The 18,306-nt window shown below is 57.2% G+C and overlaps 4 non-coding genes across 4 annotated transcripts; 2 read left to right on the top strand and 2 right to left on the bottom strand.

Annotated features, from left to right (window-relative positions):
- Nucleotides 1-9,554: 9,554 nt before the first annotated feature.
- On the bottom strand, nucleotides 9,555-9,626 carry TRNAE-CUC (transfer RNA glutamic acid (anticodon CUC)). The gene has a single exon. It is a non-coding gene; the product is annotated as a tRNA-Glu (tRNA).
- Nucleotides 9,627-10,910: 1,284 nt separating this feature from the next.
- TRNAN-GUU (transfer RNA asparagine (anticodon GUU)) lies at nucleotides 10,911-10,984 on the top strand. Its single transcript has one exon. It is a non-coding gene; the product is annotated as a tRNA-Asn (tRNA).
- Nucleotides 10,985-12,807: 1,823 nt separating this feature from the next.
- TRNAH-GUG (transfer RNA histidin (anticodon GUG)) lies at nucleotides 12,808-12,879 on the top strand. Its single transcript has one exon. It is a non-coding gene; the product is annotated as a tRNA-His (tRNA).
- A 1,099-nt stretch (nucleotides 12,880-13,978) lies between these two features.
- Nucleotides 13,979-14,072, bottom strand: TRNAI-UAU (transfer RNA isoleucine (anticodon UAU)). The gene is made up of 2 exons: nucleotides 14,035-14,072; nucleotides 13,979-14,014 (listed from the first exon to the last, which is right to left on the bottom strand). It is a non-coding gene; the product is annotated as a tRNA-Ile (tRNA).
- Nucleotides 14,073-18,306: the final 4,234 nt, after the last annotated feature.

Raw genomic sequence — 18,306 nt, 5'->3', positions numbered from 1 at the left:
CTGCCCCTTCTTGGTGACCGTTGAGATGGGAGCAGGGAGGAGAAGTCATCTGCAGACTGCTAGAACTGGTTCCCATCTTTCTGCACCACAGCTCCACTGCCTGTGTGTGCCTCGAGGGCGTTTGCCCCAAAGGGGAATGCTTCTCTCTCTTGCCATTGCTCCAGAACACCCGGAGCCGGCAAAAGGTGTCTGAGGGAACACAGGCTAACAAGCAAATACCTTCCCCCCACGCTGGTATTTATTTGCCACCAGCCCGTATTTCTTCATCTGAAAGACACAGGCCGAGCAGAAGGAGCAACTGGCTCCTGTGAATATTGCCCGGACAGACTGCAAAGGGGCTATCGTGGCCGGAAGAGCATGGTGCATCAAGGATTTGCTTTTGGGCTCAGCCCAAGGAATGCATCACAGCAAGGGAGTTTAACAAAAGAAAGAAATGTCCTTGACTGCCTCCCTCTTCTTCTTTTACTTGCCAGCTTAATATTTCCATACCTGCTTAAGCCTCACTCAGAGCAGCATGTGCCTCATGGATTCAAGCTCCTGCTTAGACTCAAAACCACAGCTGTCTCAGGCCCAGGGCTGTGAATGTATGTGTTTGGCTTCTGTTCCTGCAAAACAGCGGTGTCAGGGTACAGCTGCATCCCCACAAGTCCTACAGCCCTTTTGGCAATAACCGCCTTAGGTCGCACAGAGTTGTCTTGGGACAATGGCCAAATCGCTCTCCTAGGATGGCCAGAGGAGCAGGCAGTTCAGCGTGGTCTTCCCTCATGGATTCGGTCCCATGGCTTCCTCCGCCTGTCCTTGTTCCCCTGATCCTTGCTGGGGCTTTGTGTTCGGTGGGAGGAGTCTTTGGGTAGATGCTGTAACCCCAGGATCTTGAGGATGGCCTGCCTCATGACACTGTGCGAGGGCGGGGGCGGTGCGGGGTGAGCTGCTGGCCAAGGAAGAGGACTGCTTCCCTGGCCCCACTCAGGAGTCTCACCCTGCTGTGACTGTCCAGCCCCTGGTGTTTCTTTCTTGTGCGCCTGCTGATGTCATCCTTCTCCCAAGGGAAGGGGTCAGGCTGCGACTCCACACAGTGCCAGGTGGCCCAGGGAAGGCAGGGCCGATACTAATGCTAATGCTAATGTGAATGTGAATGCGAATGCTAATGGAGGAGCTGGACGTGAGTCTCCGCACGGTGCTGTTAGGGCGCTGACACCGGTTCCTGGAGCACGTGCACTCCCAGTGACTTTCTGGACAAGCCCCATTTGTGGGTGCAGCCTCTTTGCCTGGACATGGAGCTGCAGGGCCTCCTAGGCCTCCTCCTCCAGGAAGAGGAGGAGGAAGTAGGTGGGGGCTTCTGGAAGTAGATGGGGGCTGCCCTGGAGGGCAGTGGCACTGGCGGCACCAACCCGCGAACAGTCACCTCGTAGGATTCGGCACCAAGGCGGGGAGGCTTCCCAGATGGGTCTCTATGCACTTCCTCACTGTGTGCATCCGCAGTCTCCTCCTGAAGTCCTGTCCGAACTCCAGCCTTGATACAGGGCAATGATTGGCATGCCAAGGGCTTTGACCTGTGCTGGTCAGCGTCGGTTTGTCTGCCAGTGATACTGTTTTTCCCCACACCCTCAGACACTGAAAGAGCCAGAGGTGGGGAAAAATGCTCTTTGTCACTTTGGCTGCTCTGAAAGCAGAACCTTAGGCCGTTGAAGAAGTACATGAAACGAGTAACTACAGCCATTAACCCAAAGAAGGAAAGATAAATGTGCATGGCGCTCAAGGAATGGAGTGGGCACTTATGCGGTCTGTCACCCAGCACAGGAGAAACACCACCACCCCCACTCCCAAGAACGTGCCAGCAGTGCATCCTGTTGGCTGCGCTCAGCTCTGCCAAGACATCGTTCTGCCGCTCTGTCCTCCCAAAGGCTGGGCTCACGCTGGCTCTTGGACCCTTTTGCGCAGCCGTTGTAGAGGTGCCCCACTGCAACATCTTTGAAAACCTAATTCAAGAAAGCTGTAAAAAAATCAAACCCTTCCACGAGGCAAGAGGGGAAGAAGGTCTAAAGAAGCCTTGGTGAGAAGGGCAAGCACAGGCATGCTGCTTTCCTGCCCCTTGGCCTTTTCCTGGTGGTGAACTGTGGGTGCAAGGCCTTTAGTCCACTGCCACTGACTGCTTTGCTTTGTTAAACGCTGCAAGGGCCGCATCAAGTCTGCTAAATGAGGTATAAAAGCTTGCCAGAATCCTAGGAGACCTAGGAAAGCTTGCAGCTGTTCTACAGTTGTAGGGACAGGATATTGCTGGGTAGTATTATGCACCATTTCAGGCAGGAGTGGCCTTCGTTTGTCCTGTCCATACTGCTCCTAGAAAGTGAACACTAATATCTGGTCCTTGTACCTTTTTTCGGTTCACGGCCCACCCCCTATCCTGGAAAGCATGTGCCAGTGCCATTAGCTGCTCTTTCACCTGATTTTCAGATGGTCCCATTATCAAAATATGATTGATGTAATGATGACTAGTGCATTCTGGGAGAGGTGTTGGGAGGTCGGCAGCGACCATTTGATGACATATTATGGGGCTATGCCTATATCCCTGCGGAAGCACCTGGAATGTATACTGCTTAGCATTCCAAGTGAAGGCAAAGTGGTCCCTGTGAGGCTGGGGATATAGCAACAGGGGAAAAGGCATTTGCCAGATCCACCACAGCCTTCCATTCCTGCAAATTTTTGCCCACTTCTTCTAACAAGGTCACCATATTGGGGACCACTGCCATCAGGGGTGGGACCACCTTATTCAGTTCTCTGTAATCCACAGTCATACGCCATGAGCTATCCAGCTTCTGCACAGGCCATATTGGGTGAGAGCAGCCCCAGCACCTGGGCTTGCCCAGGCCTCACAGGGAAGTGCGAGGAGGAAGCGTGCCCTCCCGTGGTGCAAGGGCAGCTGTGTCTTTGATGTGGAATGTCCCACTGTGACCCCAGCCCATGTCACCAAGGAGCTGCCAGGCCTCCTGCCACCCCTCCCACAGACCCTGAGAGCCTTTTCCACCTTGGCCAAGGGCAACTGTACTGGGTGTTGTAGGGAGCTGCCTCCACTCCACGCTGTGGCACAGCGAAAACCACGGCGGGGAGGTCCTTGGCTGGGGCTGCATTCCAGAAGCATTCCAGACGTTGAGGGAATTCTTCTGCTCCCCTATAGATCTCAAAGAACCTCACTTGGTTGCCGTGTACATGTGACCACTTTCCAGAGGAATGTGAAAGTCAGCTCATCCTCCCCCACCAACAGAGAGTAGTGTCTGTTTTCCCTGGTTTTTAGGTTGGCTTTAATTAACTAGAAGCCTCTTGTTTTCCTCCTAATCTTGATGGTGGGGGAAGGGCAGCTGTGGTCTGGCACAGGAGGTGGGCCAGAGAGAGCTAAAAGCCAGGATTGCTTTTCTCCCTAGCACACTTCCTCCTTCTCTGACACTGGGTCCCCCAGTGTTAGTCCAGTTTCACCCCAAAACAGAGTCTTTCCAACCACCTCGCTGCCTTCAGTGCCCCTAGCAGGAGGCGGGTAATGGTCTCCGCAGGCTCTGGCTGTGGCAAACGGCACTGGTTTTCTTCTTGTGCCATCGCGAGAGGGCCCACCCCTGGGCATCCTGAGCTTTCCTTGGGGCCTCTTGGGCCTCATGGGAGTGCTACAGCTCGAGGGCTTCTCCCCTCCCCCCTCCCCTGCCCCTACAGCTGCAAGCTTTCCTAGGTCTCCTAGGATTCTGGCGAACTGGACTAACACTGGGGGGCCCAGTGTCAGAGAAGGAGGAAGTGTGCTAGGGAGAAAAGCAATCCTGGCTTTTAGCTCTCTCTGGCCCACCTCCTGTGCCAGACCACAGCTGCCCTTCCCCCACCATCAAGATTAGGAGGAAAACAAGAGGCTTCTAGTTAATTAAAGCCAACCTAAAAACCAGGGAAAACAGACACTACTCTCTGTTGGTGGGGGAGGATGAGCTGACTTTCACATTCCTCTGGTACCCTCAGGTACCCTCTCCTTTGGGGTGGCTGCGGGGTGGAGGGCATAGCTTTGCACGACAAGGGGAACAGCTTCCTGCACATCTCTAAGGGGCTCGCATGCCCAGGCTTGCTCTTCTGGCACATCCAGCCCAAAGACATGCTTAGCGAGGTGATTCTCAGTCCTCACAACACAAGGCCTGCAATTACCAGCCTTCAAAAGGAAGCAACATTTTGGCACAGCTTCGCAGCCTGTCGCCAATCAGCTCCACATGGTCTTTCTCCCCACATTGAAGACAAAGTCCACGTGCTGTCTTCTCAAGATGGCCCAGAAGAACACCACTGAGGTCTTGGTTAGGAACACTGCACTGCTGTAAAAGGCCTGCGGGCGCACACGGGTAGATCCTCGTACCGCAGAGGGATGATTCTCACGTCACCCAGTCAGCAGCAGAGGAGGAACACAGTCATTCGGCCATGTCTTCAGAGCGGTTTGCATGCCCCTCGAGCTCGGTGCTAGGGCAGGCAAAGGTTTTCATCTGTCTCCTTACTGGGAACATCTTCTTGAGCGCATCGGAGCTGGTATTCTTTGGCAACAACCTCCGATATACGAAACATGGGTCTCCGAACAATGGAAACCTCACCGTTCACGGTGAACTCGTAGTGGTTAAGAACACAGAATGTCCCCACTTCTAAGACCATGACACCCTGAGAACAGCAGAGGGAGAGAAGGAACAAGCATCAGCCTCCTGGAGAGGAGAAAACTGACCAGTGTCTTGCCAGAGCGTGGGGCGGCCGCTCTGTGCCCTGCCCACCCCTACCATGCAAAGGGCAACATGGGGCACTTGGGAAAGCTCTGGAGAGAAAGCACATGCTGCAGACCTTTCTTTGCTCTTGCTCCTCTGCTCTGCCCAAAAATCTCTTGGGAAAAGCAACAGCTGAGCCAACATTGCTCCCCTACACACAGTCGGAGGGCTTTCCAACAGCAGGGACAAACCCTGAAACGGGTAGCAGGCTTTGGCCTTTCCGCGCTGGCACTGGAGAAGAGAGGAGCCCCAGAGAGGGCTGAACACTCTCTTCTGCTCTATCGGGACTTCCATTGTTACCTCTGGTGCGAGAGAAGCTGCTCTGTGGCACTTTGTCCAGGGCAGTGTCCTGCGGGGGTGCCGTTGCTCTTCTCAGGGGAGGGACGCAACGGCACTCCATGGCACAGGGATGTCAGGACGAGGCAAACTGTCAGGCTTTCATGAGGGGAGGAGCAGGACACAAGACCCACCTCGTTCTGTGCCAAGTGCTCTAGAATGTATTTGGACACGCTGTCCCAAATGGTAACAATCTCTGGAAAGCAAGGCAAAGAGGTATCATGCTCCAAGTCAGCCAGCTCACAACCATTCAGCACCCTGCTCACCCGGCAGGTGACAAGTGCAGGTGAGATGAAAAATACGGCCACTCCAATTCAAAACACGCCAGGTGCTCCACAGGACAGGAGTTGCAGAGCTGAGCTGCAAGGGCACGGCAAGGACACCTCCGCCCACTTCTAAGCAAGGCTCCTCTCCTTTCAGGTGTGGATGCCAAAGGCTGACCCACCCGCTAGGGAAACGGGGACTAGCTTTCCACAGCAGCGAGAGGACGCTGCAGCGCCCACAGGAGTCGCCGAGGCTCAGGGGAGCCCCAGCAGTCTCCCCTGCAGGACTCCCGGCTGCCAAACTCACCCCTGGGCCAGGAACAGATGAGCAGACCGCCCTCTCGTGGCGCCCACTTGCCCTGTCCAGACCGCCCCCACAGAGCCCAGCCTTTCCATGGCTTTCTCCTAGCTGATACCGTCTACAGCACTCAGGAAATACCTCCTGCAAGCCTTATCGTAATGGCCGAGATTCCTGAGCATTGGAAACACGTCCGGCCACAGGTTCTCCATCTTCGTGACCCCTCACACTCGATTAGGCCCTGGAGCAGGAGGGTGAGTAGGAAACTTCTCCTCCCGATCGCCTCCTCCTCCTTTGCACTCCCCCCCCCCCCGCCCCCTGGCAGGCTCTAGCACTGTCATGCAGCCTCCCTTCGCCCTCTCCTTTGCACTGCAAAGCAGCTGCTCCAGCGGAGAGCCGTGGCGAGAGCAGCCCCAGCACCTGGGCTTGCCCAGGCCTCCCAGGGAAGTGCGAGGAGGAAGTGTGCCCTCCCGTGGTGGGAGGGCAGCTGTGGCTGTGACCCCAGCCCATGTCACCAAGGAGCTGCCAGGCCTCCTGCCACCCCTCCCACAGACCCTGACAGCCTTTGCCCACCTTGGCCAAGGGCGACTGTACTGGGTGTTGTAGGGTGCTGCCTCCACTCCACGCTGTGCCACAGCGAGAGCCATGGCGGGGAGGTCCCCTGGCTGGGGCCTACCCCGTGCACTTCCAGGGTGCTCAGCAGTGCGATGGCCCCAGACGGGGATGCTGCGCTGTCATTGCTGGCTGTGGGGGCCGCGCTGGGCTCTGCCCTGAAGAAAGGAAGGGAGAAAGGAGGGAAGGAATAAAGAGGAGGGTCCTGGCTGTACTCCTCAGCCTCCGCAAAGCAAGGGCTGGTGCTGGTTAGGTACACCACAGCCTATCTGGGCAACCAGTGCCAGTGTTCCCTCACCCGTACAGTAAAAAAGGGTTTTCGTACGCTTAAGGGGGATTTCCGGTACTTCAGTTTGTGCCCATTGCCTCTCGTTCTTCCACTGGGAGCCACTGAGAAGAGGAATCAAACTGGGCTCAGCTGCTTGGAAGGCAGCCACGCTCACCACTGTGCCACCAAAGCACCTGGGCATGTCCCTGTGCCATGCCCCTCCAGGTGGGTCTTGCCTATTCCCTCCAGCTCCATCCACACACATCTACTCTTCCTGCACCTTCCTCCTCTCAGAGGCACAGAGTGCACCCTCAGCAAGTTTGCTGATGACACAAAACTGGCAGGAGTGGCTGGTACACCAGCGGGCTGTGCTGCCATTCGGAGGGACCTCGACAGGCTGGAGAGGGAGGCAGAGAGGAACCTCATGAAGTTCGACAAAGGGAAGTGCAGAGAGAATGCACCCAGGGAGAAAAAAACCCATGCAGCAGTACGGGCTGGGGGCTGACCTGCTGGAGAGCAGCCCTGCCGAGAAGGACCTGGGAGTCCTGGCGGACTGCTGGTTGACGATGAGCCAGCAATGTGCTCCTGTGGCCAGGAAGGCCAATGGTACCCTGGGCTGCATTAGGACAGGGTGCTGGGCAACGTGTGCTAGGTGTTCAGGTGGGCAAGAAGGAGGCTCCCAGGGAAGGAGCGCTTCCCTTGGTCGGCTTCCTGCCTTGCGAGAAGGCTTCCAGCCTCCCTTAGCTAAGAGGCGGGCTACTGGAGAGAAGACTTTTGTTCTGCCCCTTCTCCTGGCATGTGGTGGGGTCCTGGCAGTTGAGGCTGCCAAAGCACAGGCCTCCAGGCAGACCTCCAGCTGATGATACTGACTTCTCACCAGCGGCACTGAGGAGGCACGAAGGACAGGTGTGGGGCAGGTCCTGATGCTGGGGCCCCAGCAGAGATGTGCTGTGCGCAGTGGAAAAGGCCTGAGCATGGGCGACACAAGTACCCTCCTCTCACGTGAACGACACTTTCTCTTGCAGGAATTTGGGACTTGTGAAGCAAGCCATCATGCTGAGAAGTGCTGGGACGTCTCCTGGCTGGTTCAGGTGGAGCTGCTACCAGGAGCCCTGTGAGGAGCTGTCTCAGAGGGGTGGGCTTCTGCCTGGGCATAGCCCCCAGGGCCAGGGAAATGGGAACGTGCCTGATCCCAACCCGTACCCCAAGCGCCAGGGAAAGGCAGAGCCCGCTCTGCACACAGCTGCCCCCGGTGCTGGCTGGCCAGTGGGTGGTGCAGGGGGAGGGCAGGTGTGTCCAGCAGGCATTGTGGGCAGCCCTCTGCCCAGCACTGGCTCTTTCTGCTCCAGGGTCCCATCACCGCAAACGCACGTGGTGGGGTTCAAACAGAGCCTGTGAGCACAGCTGCCCAGGGAGGGAATTTGCTTTCCCCTGGTGCTAGAGGGAGGGAGAAGCATCACACATACAGAAGGGCAGAACGGGCTAACACTGGGCAGGCTATTTGCTCTTTTCAATCCCTCCCCCCCGGGATGGGTCAGAACATGGCAGCAGGGCCTGCAACCAGGGTCTCCTCCCTTCACCGGCTCTTCTGTGCAGCCTCCTGTGCCGGTTGAGCGTGGGGGCAAACAGAGCACTGGGCATCCTGAGTCACCGATGAGCAGGGCTTCCATTTGGGTGCCTCTGCACTCGCACCATCAACCCCAGGCCACCTCCACAAGACCGTTGAGGCTCTCCCCCGAAATCTCCACAAAGACATGGCTTCCCTTATGCCTCCAGAGGCACCGCTTGGCTGCACAAAAGTCAGTGCACTCACAAGTGTTGACACAGGCCAGAGACAGTGCCTAAAGGCACTGCCCCCTTCCAGCCCAAGGATGAGGCCTTTGGGATTCCTGGGGACATTTCCCAGCTGCAGGGCCAGGCCCAGCCAGGAGGAATGAAATGGTCCCCCCAGCCAAATCTGGGCACTTGGCCCTGCAAAAGGCAGCGCCTGCCCTGAAAACCCCAGGCAGAGCCCACGGCAGGGGCAGAGCAGCGGTGCAGCAGGAGCAGGCTGGGCCCGTGGCCCGAAGGGTGATTGAGCCACAAATCCTCTGCTGTGTAGCATTTCCCTTCCCTGTTTCTTCACATGACGCATCATGCCTTCAATTTGACAGCAAGTTCTGCCCACAGGGCTTGTCTGCCTGTCTGTGAGGGTGGCCGTCTAGCCTCTGCTCGCCAGCCCGCCTCTGTGCTGCTCCCTCTCTCCTGTCTTCGGGCCCCAGATCCGAGTGCTAGCTCAGCCCTGGGCGAGGAAGGGGCAGCATCGCAAGTGGGAGCTCCCTCTCCGTGGGGCCTGGCAAAGTCAGGACAGGCAGCTCCTGAATTGGGGCCAAGCTGGCTCTGGGATTTGGTGCTCTGGCAACGGGGGACCGTCTGAGGGTGCCCCAGAGCCGCTGACGGGCGGCTGTGTTGCAGGGCTGGGCTGAGTGGTCAGGGAGCCTGGTAGGGACCCTGTCCTGGACATAGCTGGCAAGTGATGGGTCGAGACCACGGAAGGGGAGCTTCCCAATGCCCCGGTGAGTGTGCAAGAGCACCAGCCCTCATGCCAGTGGTGCCATACACCGGGAAGCATGGGAAGGGTCTCTCATGGGCTTTACTGCAGAGTCGCCTGCTCCTGCCTCTGTGGGACTGGGTAGTGCAGGGAGCTGAGGTGTGAAAGAGAAGGCAGCTCCTGCGGCAGGTGGGTCACATCGCACAGAGCCAGAGACCCTTTCTGTGTCACCCAGTGCCTCCCAGGAGCCACAAGGAAAAGGGTATTCTGCAAGGGGATTTGGCAGAAGACAGGAGGAGTGCCCTGGAGCTGGATGCAGGAGGAAGCCCAGGATGGCTGTTGTAACAGAGGCAATGCAATGCCCGAACTGTTCCTTGTGGCTGCTGAGAGCTCTTCTGTTGTGGGTCTGAGAGGGTGCCCTTCCTTTCATTTCAGGCTGCCCCCAAGGTGAAAGGCCTGGCTTGCTGTGGCAATAGGGAGCCCTTTCCCTGGCTGGGAATCGAACCCAGGCCGCGGCAGTGAGAGTGCCGAATCCTGACCACTAGACCACCAGGGAGGAGATGCCCAATGTGCCTGTGCACCCTCCAGTGGGCACCAGCCCAGCCCTGCAGGGGACCAGCCCCTCCAACCACAGCCGGGCAGCAAGACAAATTGCCACGGCAGCTGGAGCCTGCCCGGGCAACTTGGCAGGCATTCTCCCTTCCTTCTGAGAAGGATGCCCTCGGCCTGGGCCTCTGGGCAGAGGGTGCCCTGCAATGGGGAGGCCCAGGGAGCGCAAGGTGGTGCTGGGGGGGGGCTGGTCACCGCTGGACACAGGTTTGCGCCATGAGCTATTGGCAGCGTGGCAGCCAGGCAAGGGCCTTGGGGGCTCTTTCTGCATGTTCAAATGCCCTTTTGTGCTGCCGAGATGGCCCCGGCTCTAGTCACAACACGCTGCCGGGAGGACACCACCAGTCCAGCTGCATGGCTCCTAACACCTTGGCAAAAACACCCTCCTGCATTGAACTCAGCTGCAGCTCTCCTAAGTGTGCCTCTGTGGAACGAAGCTGCCCGTATTTCCATCTCGAGCCAGGAGGTCTCACACACTGCTGTGCTCAATTGGCACAGAACTGGCTCCCTGGGAGGGGAGTCTGTCCTCTGCCAGGGTCAGTCCATCCCCACGCAGCGAGGAAACCACCGTGCGCCTCACTCAAATGCCTGCTCTGAAACAGCCCCTGCCCCAAGCACTTCTTATTCTGGAAGTCTCTGAGAAATGGTCCTGAGGGCGCTGACAGGGTCTGATGGTGCTGGGGCTCACAGGAAGCGCAGACAACACCCAGGACCTATGGGCAGTGGGCCCCGGGTGCTTGGGGCCCGTCCAGGAGATGAGCCTCCCACTGCTGGCACCACTTCTACACCTTGCTCCATGCAGGTGGGCCGGAGGGAGAGGAGCAAATCCCTCGCCCTGAGTCACCTCAGCCAGGTCAGCAGTGCTGCGTGCGTGGCCACTGTCCTGCTGCAGCACCAGGGGCAGAGCAGGTGGAGCTCTGCTAGGGCGCTCTCTCTAAGGAGAGCTGCGCCCAGCAGCTCTCTCTCGACACAGAGTGTGTGGGAAAGTGACACTGGAAGAGAGCGAGAAAAGGCTTGTCCCTGAGCCACCTCCACCACACGGTGCATGCACCTGCCCTCGAGCTGCACTGCTCTCAGTGCGGGTAGCAGCCTGGGAACGGGGGTGCGGCTCTGGCTCGGCCTTTCCCTGGCTCTTGGGATAGGGCCCAAGATCAGGGGCACTGCCAGTCCCTCAGCGCCGAGGTGCGTGATGACACAGAAGGAAGCATCACTGTGACAGCCCTTGGTGGAGGTCTCTGTGGCGCAATGGGTGAGCGCGCTCGGCTGTTAACTGAGAGGCTGGTGGTTCGAGCCCACCCAGGGACGGCCTCCTTTTGGTGGCACACCTGGGCTTGCCACACCGGGTGACACTCCTCTCGGGAAACTGCTCCTCTGCACAGTGAGTGGCTCTGGCTGCCTGCTCTTGTGCTGCTGCCCTTGCAGGCACTGCTGCCCTGCCTCAACCCATGTGCCAAGGCCTGACTGAGCCCTGGGGTAGAGGCCTCTTGGCACCCGTAGCAGCAGTTCCATCTCATACCCCGAAGAGCCTGCAGGCAAGCCTCAGAGGAGGCTGCTGCTCAGCCTTTTGCTCTGGCTTGGGCCTGACCACAGGAGCCCGCAGCACCTGGTCCTCAGCAGAGAGTCAGGATTTGCCTTTTCCCCTTCCCCAGCGGGGCTTCCACTCCCAGGCAGAGAAAGCACCAGCTCTCCAGCAAGTGGGCTGCTGCCCAGGGAAGTGTGACCAGACCCTGAGTCAAACTCTGTGCCCAGAAGACTTTAATCTAATTTCCTTAGACCCACCTAATTTAATTTAATCCCATCATGGTTTTCTTGTCCAAGTAAATCCCCACAATTTATGCATCCGCTGTACAAAGGAGACTTAGGTCCCGCCCGAGAAGTGATGCTGCTGTCTGTGTGGGGCTGAACTTTCCAACTTGCCCAAGAGACGTGAAACTGTCCTGCTGAGGACCTCTCAGGGCACCCCAGCTCTTAAGGCCGAGGTAGCAGCGGGCAAATCTTGTGTCTTCTCCCTTGAGTGGCTGGAGGGTCCAAGATTGGCTTGGAGTTGCTGCAGCTGCTTTGACTCTTGGTCTTGGAGCAGAGCATTTGTCTGAGAAGGAAAACTCTCCTTTTGGAGCCCTGAGGACACAGCTGAGCAGGCGGGACAAAAGGGCTGCATCAACACCCACAGGAGCCCTGCCTTGCCTGGCCTCTCTTCCTAGGACGAGCAGATGGGTCACTCCGGGGAGGTACCAGGGGGATGGCTCACCTTTGCTCCTTTGTGCCTCTGGGGACAGTGAAAAACCAGAGCAAAGAGATAAAGCGGAGGAGAAGGAGAGCTTGAGAAGGGCTGGGACAGTGCTCCGGAACGATCAGCTGGGCAGAAATCACAGCAGCCTGAGACAACAAAACCTGATGGCATGGGCTTCGAGCCCACCTTTCTGAGAAACCAGAGCCAAAATCCAGCTCCTTACACCACTCAGCTACATCACCTCACACATCATATCCGCTGCGGTATGCACCTGCCTTCCCCCTACACCAGCCCAGTCCCTAGGGAGGCACGTGAGGGCTTGCTCCGTTCAGGTGCTGGTCTGCGAGGACACAGACTCACGTTTCCTGACTGCTCCCTGCTAGCTTGCCTTCACCTGACAGCTGTGACTGCTCAGCCTTGCTGCTCCAGGGTAATGGGGATATGCACACATTTGCTGAGAGCAGGGTCTGAGTCGCCAGGCGCAAGGATTGTGTTCCCAGCACTCACAGGCTGTGGGGCCAACAGCTTGCTGAGGAGTGTTGAGAGCGGGCTGTTCAGGTGGGCAAGGAGGTAACTCCCGGGGAAGGAAGGGCTTCCCTGGGTCGGCTTGCCGCCTTGCGAGGAGGCTTCCAGCCTCCCTTAGCTAAGAAGCAGGCTACTGTTCTGCCCCTTCTCCTGGCATGTGGTGGGGTCCTGGCAGTTGAGGCTGGTGGCAAATGCGCATGATGGGGCTGCAGAGTCAGGTGAGCTTTCGTTGCTCACGTGAGCACGCATGGGGGACGGATGCTGCAGGATGCTGCAGGAAGGGCAGTTAGGAGGCCCTTGCTGTTCCCACCCTGTTGCCTGAAAGAGGCAGGCGGGAAATATGGCCCAGGGAGGCAAGGCAATCACACGGGCAGCTGTGATCGTATAGTGGTTAGTACTCTGCGCTGTGGCCGCAGCAACCTCGGTTCGAATCCGAGTCACAGCAAGGGTTTTGCCAAGCCCGCTGCCCGGAAAGGAGAGTTTGAAAAGACAAGGGAGGCATCTGCAAGGACGGGCCAAGGGGTTTGTTTCCACAGATGTCAAGGCCTAGGAAGGCGGTACAAGCTCTTCTGTGCTCTCTCTTCCAAACCTTCAGTGGGCTCATGCCTAAAATGATTTCCTGGTTTCTAGTGACTGTGCAGTGCCTTCTCCTGTGGGGCTGCCGTGGCAGCTACGCCTGCCTCTGGGAAAGCATTCAAGCTTCTCCATTCTCCAGGCAAAGCTTGAGAACTGAGAGACCCTGCCTGGAAAGCACCCAGCTTTTCACTCCCCTTTCTCTTGCCCTTGCTCCCCATTTTGCAGTAAGGAGACTCTCAGCTCCACACCACAAGCACCCTGCAACCCCAGCCCAACCGCGACTGCCATCCCACTCCATAGAGACCCAGCACCACGAGCTCTTCCCTGGGAGAAAGAGGACATGTTTTCCTTTGCGGAGAGCATGGGACTTTTCTGAGGTTATGCCACCACGCTTGAACCCTTCATTCCTGCTCCGGCCCAGCTGTAAGCTGTAAGCTAGCTGTGGGAAGGACACCCTCCGTGGAAGGGCAGAGCTGCCTTTCTCCCTTGCCTGCAGAGTGAGAGGAGCTGTGAGGCAGCAGCTTTTGCCTGCAGCTCCACCCCCGTGCGCGGCTGTGGGGAGCCAAGAGTGCTTCCTCCTGGCCTGCCTGGAGGTGGAAAGGTTGCCTAGGAAGGATCTGCCACAGCGAGGCTGGGCAGCTGGTGCTGGGAGAGTGTCTGCCTGGAGGGGAAATGCTGAAAAGCCAAAGGAAAACGAGAGCCTCTGAGCACTGGGTGGGGTCTGGATGCTGCAGGGAAGAGGTGCACCTGCTGCAGAGAAGGGAGGAGAGCCCAGCTCTGCCTCGGGGCTGCCGAACTGAGTGCTCTGCGGGCAGAGCCCAGGTCAAGCCTGGAACGGCCCCGAGTGCTTCTGCTGTTCCAGGGTGTCTGTATTGAGAGTTCCCAGGATGTCTGTATTGCGACAGATATCACTGCTAGAAAGCTGCGCTGCCCAAGGGAAGGGCAAGCACTGCTTGATCAAAAGCCCATGCTCCAGGTGAGGCTTGAACTCACACCCTCAGCATCCCTCTGCTTCGCACTGCTGTATAAGTACTGCGCGCTGGCCCATTGCGCCACTGGAGCACACTTGGAAAGGTGGACTGGAGCCCACGAGCAAACAGTTCTGCCTGTGATCACCATGGCTCATCGGCATTAACCTGGCACCTCAAGTGCTTTCCTCTTGCCTCGTCCAACAAGGAGCAGCAAGCGTGCGCCCCCCGTGGTGTGCCAGGCTTGCAATCTACCCCAGGCCACGGAGTGCCAGGGCGAAGTGTCCTTCAGCAGGGCTTAGCTGGCTAGAGCCAGGAAAGGGGAAACCACAAGCACTTGGCCCTGCTCAGCACTCTCCAGCACTGGGTTACCTCTGGCGTGTCCTCACAGAGGCAGAGAAAGAAAGTCCACATCTTGGAGGAAGCGTATGGGTCCACTGCTGGGAAAGGTCAGGTCAGCAGCGAAATGCATGTCTGCCTCTCTGTCCTGACACCCCAGTCACCAAGCATTTCTGAATGCTTCCCTCCTTGGGCTGCCCCTTCTTGGTGACCGTTGAGATGGGAGCAGGGAGGAGAAGTCATCTGCAGACTGCTAGAACTGGTTCCCATCTTTCTGCACCACAGCTCCACTGCCTGTGTGTGCCTCGAGGGCGTTTGCCCCAAAGGGGAATGCTTCTCTCTCTTGCCATTGCTCCAGAACACCCGGAGCCGGCAAAAGGTGTCTGAGGGAACACAGGCTAACAAGCAAATACCTTCCCCCCACGCTGGTATTTATTTGCCACCAGCCCGTATTTCTTCATCTGAAAGACACAGGCCGAGCAGAAGGAGCAACTGGCTCCTGTGAATATTGCCCGGACAGACTGCAAAGGGGCTATCGTGGCCGGAAGAGCATGGTGCATCAAGGATTTGCTTTTGGGCTCAGCCCAAGGAATGCATCACAGCAAGGGAGTTTAACAAAAGAAAGAAATGTCCTTGACTGCCTCCCTCTTCTTCTTTTACTTGCCAGCTTAATATTTCCATACCTGCTTAAGCCTCACTCAGAGCAGCATGTGCCTCATGGATTCAAGCTCCTGCTTAGACTCAAAACCACAGCTGTCTCAGGCCCAGGGCTGTGAATGTATGTGTTTGGCTTCTGTTCCTGCAAAACAGCGGTGTCAGGGTACAGCTGCATCCCCACAAGTCCTACAGCCCTTTTGGCAATAACCGCCTTAGGTCGCACAGAGTTGTCTTGGGACAATGGCCAAATCGCTCTCCTAGGATGGCCAGAGGAGCAGGCAGTTCAGCGTGGTCTTCCCTCATGGATTCGGTCCCATGGCTTCCTCCGCCTGTCCTTGTTCCCCTGATCCTTGCTGGGGCTTTGTGTTCGGTGGGAGGAGTCTTTGGGTAGATGCTGTAACCCCAGGATCTTGAGGATGGCCTGCCTCATGACACTGTGCGAGGGCGGGGGCGGTGCGGGGTGAGCTGCTGGCCAAGGAAGAGGACTGCTTCCCTGGCCCCACTCAGGAGTCTCACCCTGCTGTGACTGTCCAGCCCCTGGTGTTTCTTTCTTGTGCGCCTGCTGATGTCATCCTTCTCCCAAGGGAAGGGGTCAGGCTGCGACTCCACACAGTGCCAGGTGGCCCAGGGAAGGCAGGGCCGATACTAATGCTAATGCTAATGTGAATGTGAATGCGAATGCTAATGGAGGAGCTGGACGTGAGTCTCCGCACGGTGCTGTTAGGGCGCTGACACCGGTTCCTGGAGCACGTGCACTCCCAGTGACTTTCTGGACAAGCCCCATTTGTGGGTGCAGCCTCTTTGCCTGGACATGGAGCTGCAGGGCCTCCTAGGCCTCCTCCTCCAGGAAGAGGAGGAGGAAGTAGGTGGGGGCTTCTGGAAGTAGATGGGGGCTGCCCTGGAGGGCAGTGGCACTGGCGGCACCAACCCGCGAACAGTCACCTCGTAGGATTCGGCACCAAGGCGGGGAGGCTTCCCAGATGGGTCTCTATGCACTTCCTCACTGTGTGCATCCGCAGTCTCCTCCTGAAGTCCTGTCCGAACTCCAGCCTTGATACAGGGCAATGATTGGCATGCCAAGGGCTTTGACCTGTGCTGGTCAGCGTCGGTTTGTCTGCCAGTGATACTGTTTTTCCCCACACCCTCAGACACTGAAAGAGCCAGAGGTGGGGAAAAATGCTCTTTGTCACTTTGGCTGCTCTGAAAGCAGAACCTTAGGCCGTTGAAGAAGTACATGAAACGAGTAACTACAGCCATTAACCCAAAGAAGGAAAGATAAATGTGCATGGCGCTCAAGGAATGGAGTGGGCACTTATGCGGTCTGTCACCCAGCACAGGAGAAACACCACCACCCCCACTCCCAAGAACGTGCCAGCAGTGCATCCTGTTGGCTGCGCTCAGCTCTGCCAAGACATCGTTCTGCCGCTCTGTCCTCCCAAAGGCTGGGCTCACGCTGGCTCTTGGACCCTTTTGCGCAGCCGTTGTAGAGGTGCCCCACTGCAACATCTTTGAAAACCTAATTCAAGAAAGCTGTAAAAAAATCAAACCCTTCCACGAGGCAAGAGGGGAAGAAGGTCTAAAGAAGCCTTGGTGAGAAGGGCAAGCACAGGCATGCTGCTTTCCTGCCCCTTGGCCTTTTCCTGGTGGTGAACTGTGGGTGCAAGGCCTTTAGTCCACTGCCACTGACTGCTTTGCTTTGTTAAACGCTGCAAGGGCCGCATCAAGTCTGCTAAATGAGGTATAAAAGCTTGCCAGAATCCTAGGAGACCTAGGAAAGCTTGCAGCTGTTCTACAGTTGTAGGGACAGGATATTGCTGGGTAGTATTATGCACCATTTCAGGCAGGAGTGGCCTTCGTTTGTCCTGTCCATACTGCTCCTAGAAAGTGAACACTAATATCTGGTCCTTGTACCTTTTTTCGGTTCACGGCCCACCCCCTATCCTGGAAAGCATGTGCCAGTGCCATTAGCTGCTCTTTCACCTGATTTTCAGATGGTCCCATTATCAAAATATGATTGATGTAATGATGACTAGTGCATTCTGGGAGAGGTGTTGGGAGGTCGGCAGCGACCATTTGATGACATATTATGGGGCTATGCCTATATCCCTGCGGAAGCACCTGGAATGTATACTGCTTAGCATTCCAAGTGAAGGCAAAGTGGTCCCTGTGAGGCTGGGGATATAGCAACAGGGGAAAAGGCATTTGCCAGATCCACCACAGCCTTCCATTCCTGCAAATTTTTGCCCACTTCTTCTAACAAGGTCACCATATTGGGGACCACTGCCATCAGGGGTGGGACCACCTTATTCAGTTCTCTGTAATCCACAGTCATACGCCATGAGCTATCCAGCTTCTGCACAGGCCATATTGGGTGAGAGCAGCCCCAGCACCTGGGCTTGCCCAGGCCTCACAGGGAAGTGCGAGGAGGAAGCGTGCCCTCCCGTGGTGCAAGGGCAGCTGTGTCTTTGATGTGGAATGTCCCACTGTGACCCCAGCCCATGTCACCAAGGAGCTGCCAGGCCTCCTGCCACCCCTCCCACAGACCCTGAGAGCCTTTTCCACCTTGGCCAAGGGCAACTGTACTGGGTGTTGTAGGGAGCTGCCTCCACTCCACGCTGTGGCACAGCGAAAACCACGGCGGGGAGGTCCTTGGCTGGGGCTGCATTCCAGAAGCATTCCAGACGTTGAGGGAATTCTTCTGCTCCCCTATAGATCTCAAAGAACCTCACTTGGTTGCCGTGTACATGTGACCACTTTCCAGAGGAATGTGAAAGTCAGCTCATCCTCCCCCACCAACAGAGAGTAGTGTCTGTTTTCCCTGGTTTTTAGGTTGGCTTTAATTAACTAGAAGCCTCTTGTTTTCCTCCTAATCTTGATGGTGGGGGAAGGGCAGCTGTGGTCTGGCACAGGAGGTGGGCCAGAGAGAGCTAAAAGCCAGGATTGCTTTTCTCCCTAGCACACTTCCTCCTTCTCTGACACTGGGTCCCCCAGTGTTAGTCCAGTTTCACCCCAAAACAGAGTCTTTCCAACCACCTCGCTGCCTTCAGTGCCCCTAGCAGGAGGCGGGTAATGGTCTCCGCAGGCTCTGGCTGTGGCAAACGGCACTGGTTTTCTTCTTGTGCCATCGCGAGAGGGCCCACCCCTGGGCATCCTGAGCTTTCCTTGGGGCCTCTTGGGCCTCATGGGAGTGCTACAGCTCGAGGGCTTCTCCCCTCCCCCCTCCCCTGCCCCTACAGCTGCAAGCTTTCCTAGGTCTCCTAGGATTCTGGCGAACTGGACTAACACTGGGGGGCCCAGTGTCAGAGAAGGAGGAAGTGTGCTAGGGAGAAAAG

This window comes from Dromaius novaehollandiae, chromosome 13 (genome assembly GCF_036370855.1).
Source record: "Dromaius novaehollandiae isolate bDroNov1 chromosome 13, bDroNov1.hap1, whole genome shotgun sequence".
Classification (NCBI taxonomy): Eukaryota; Metazoa; Chordata; class Aves; order Casuariiformes; family Dromaiidae; genus Dromaius; species Dromaius novaehollandiae.
The sequence above is the reverse complement of the archived record's forward strand: the minus strand, read 5'-3'. Positions and strand labels throughout refer to the sequence as shown.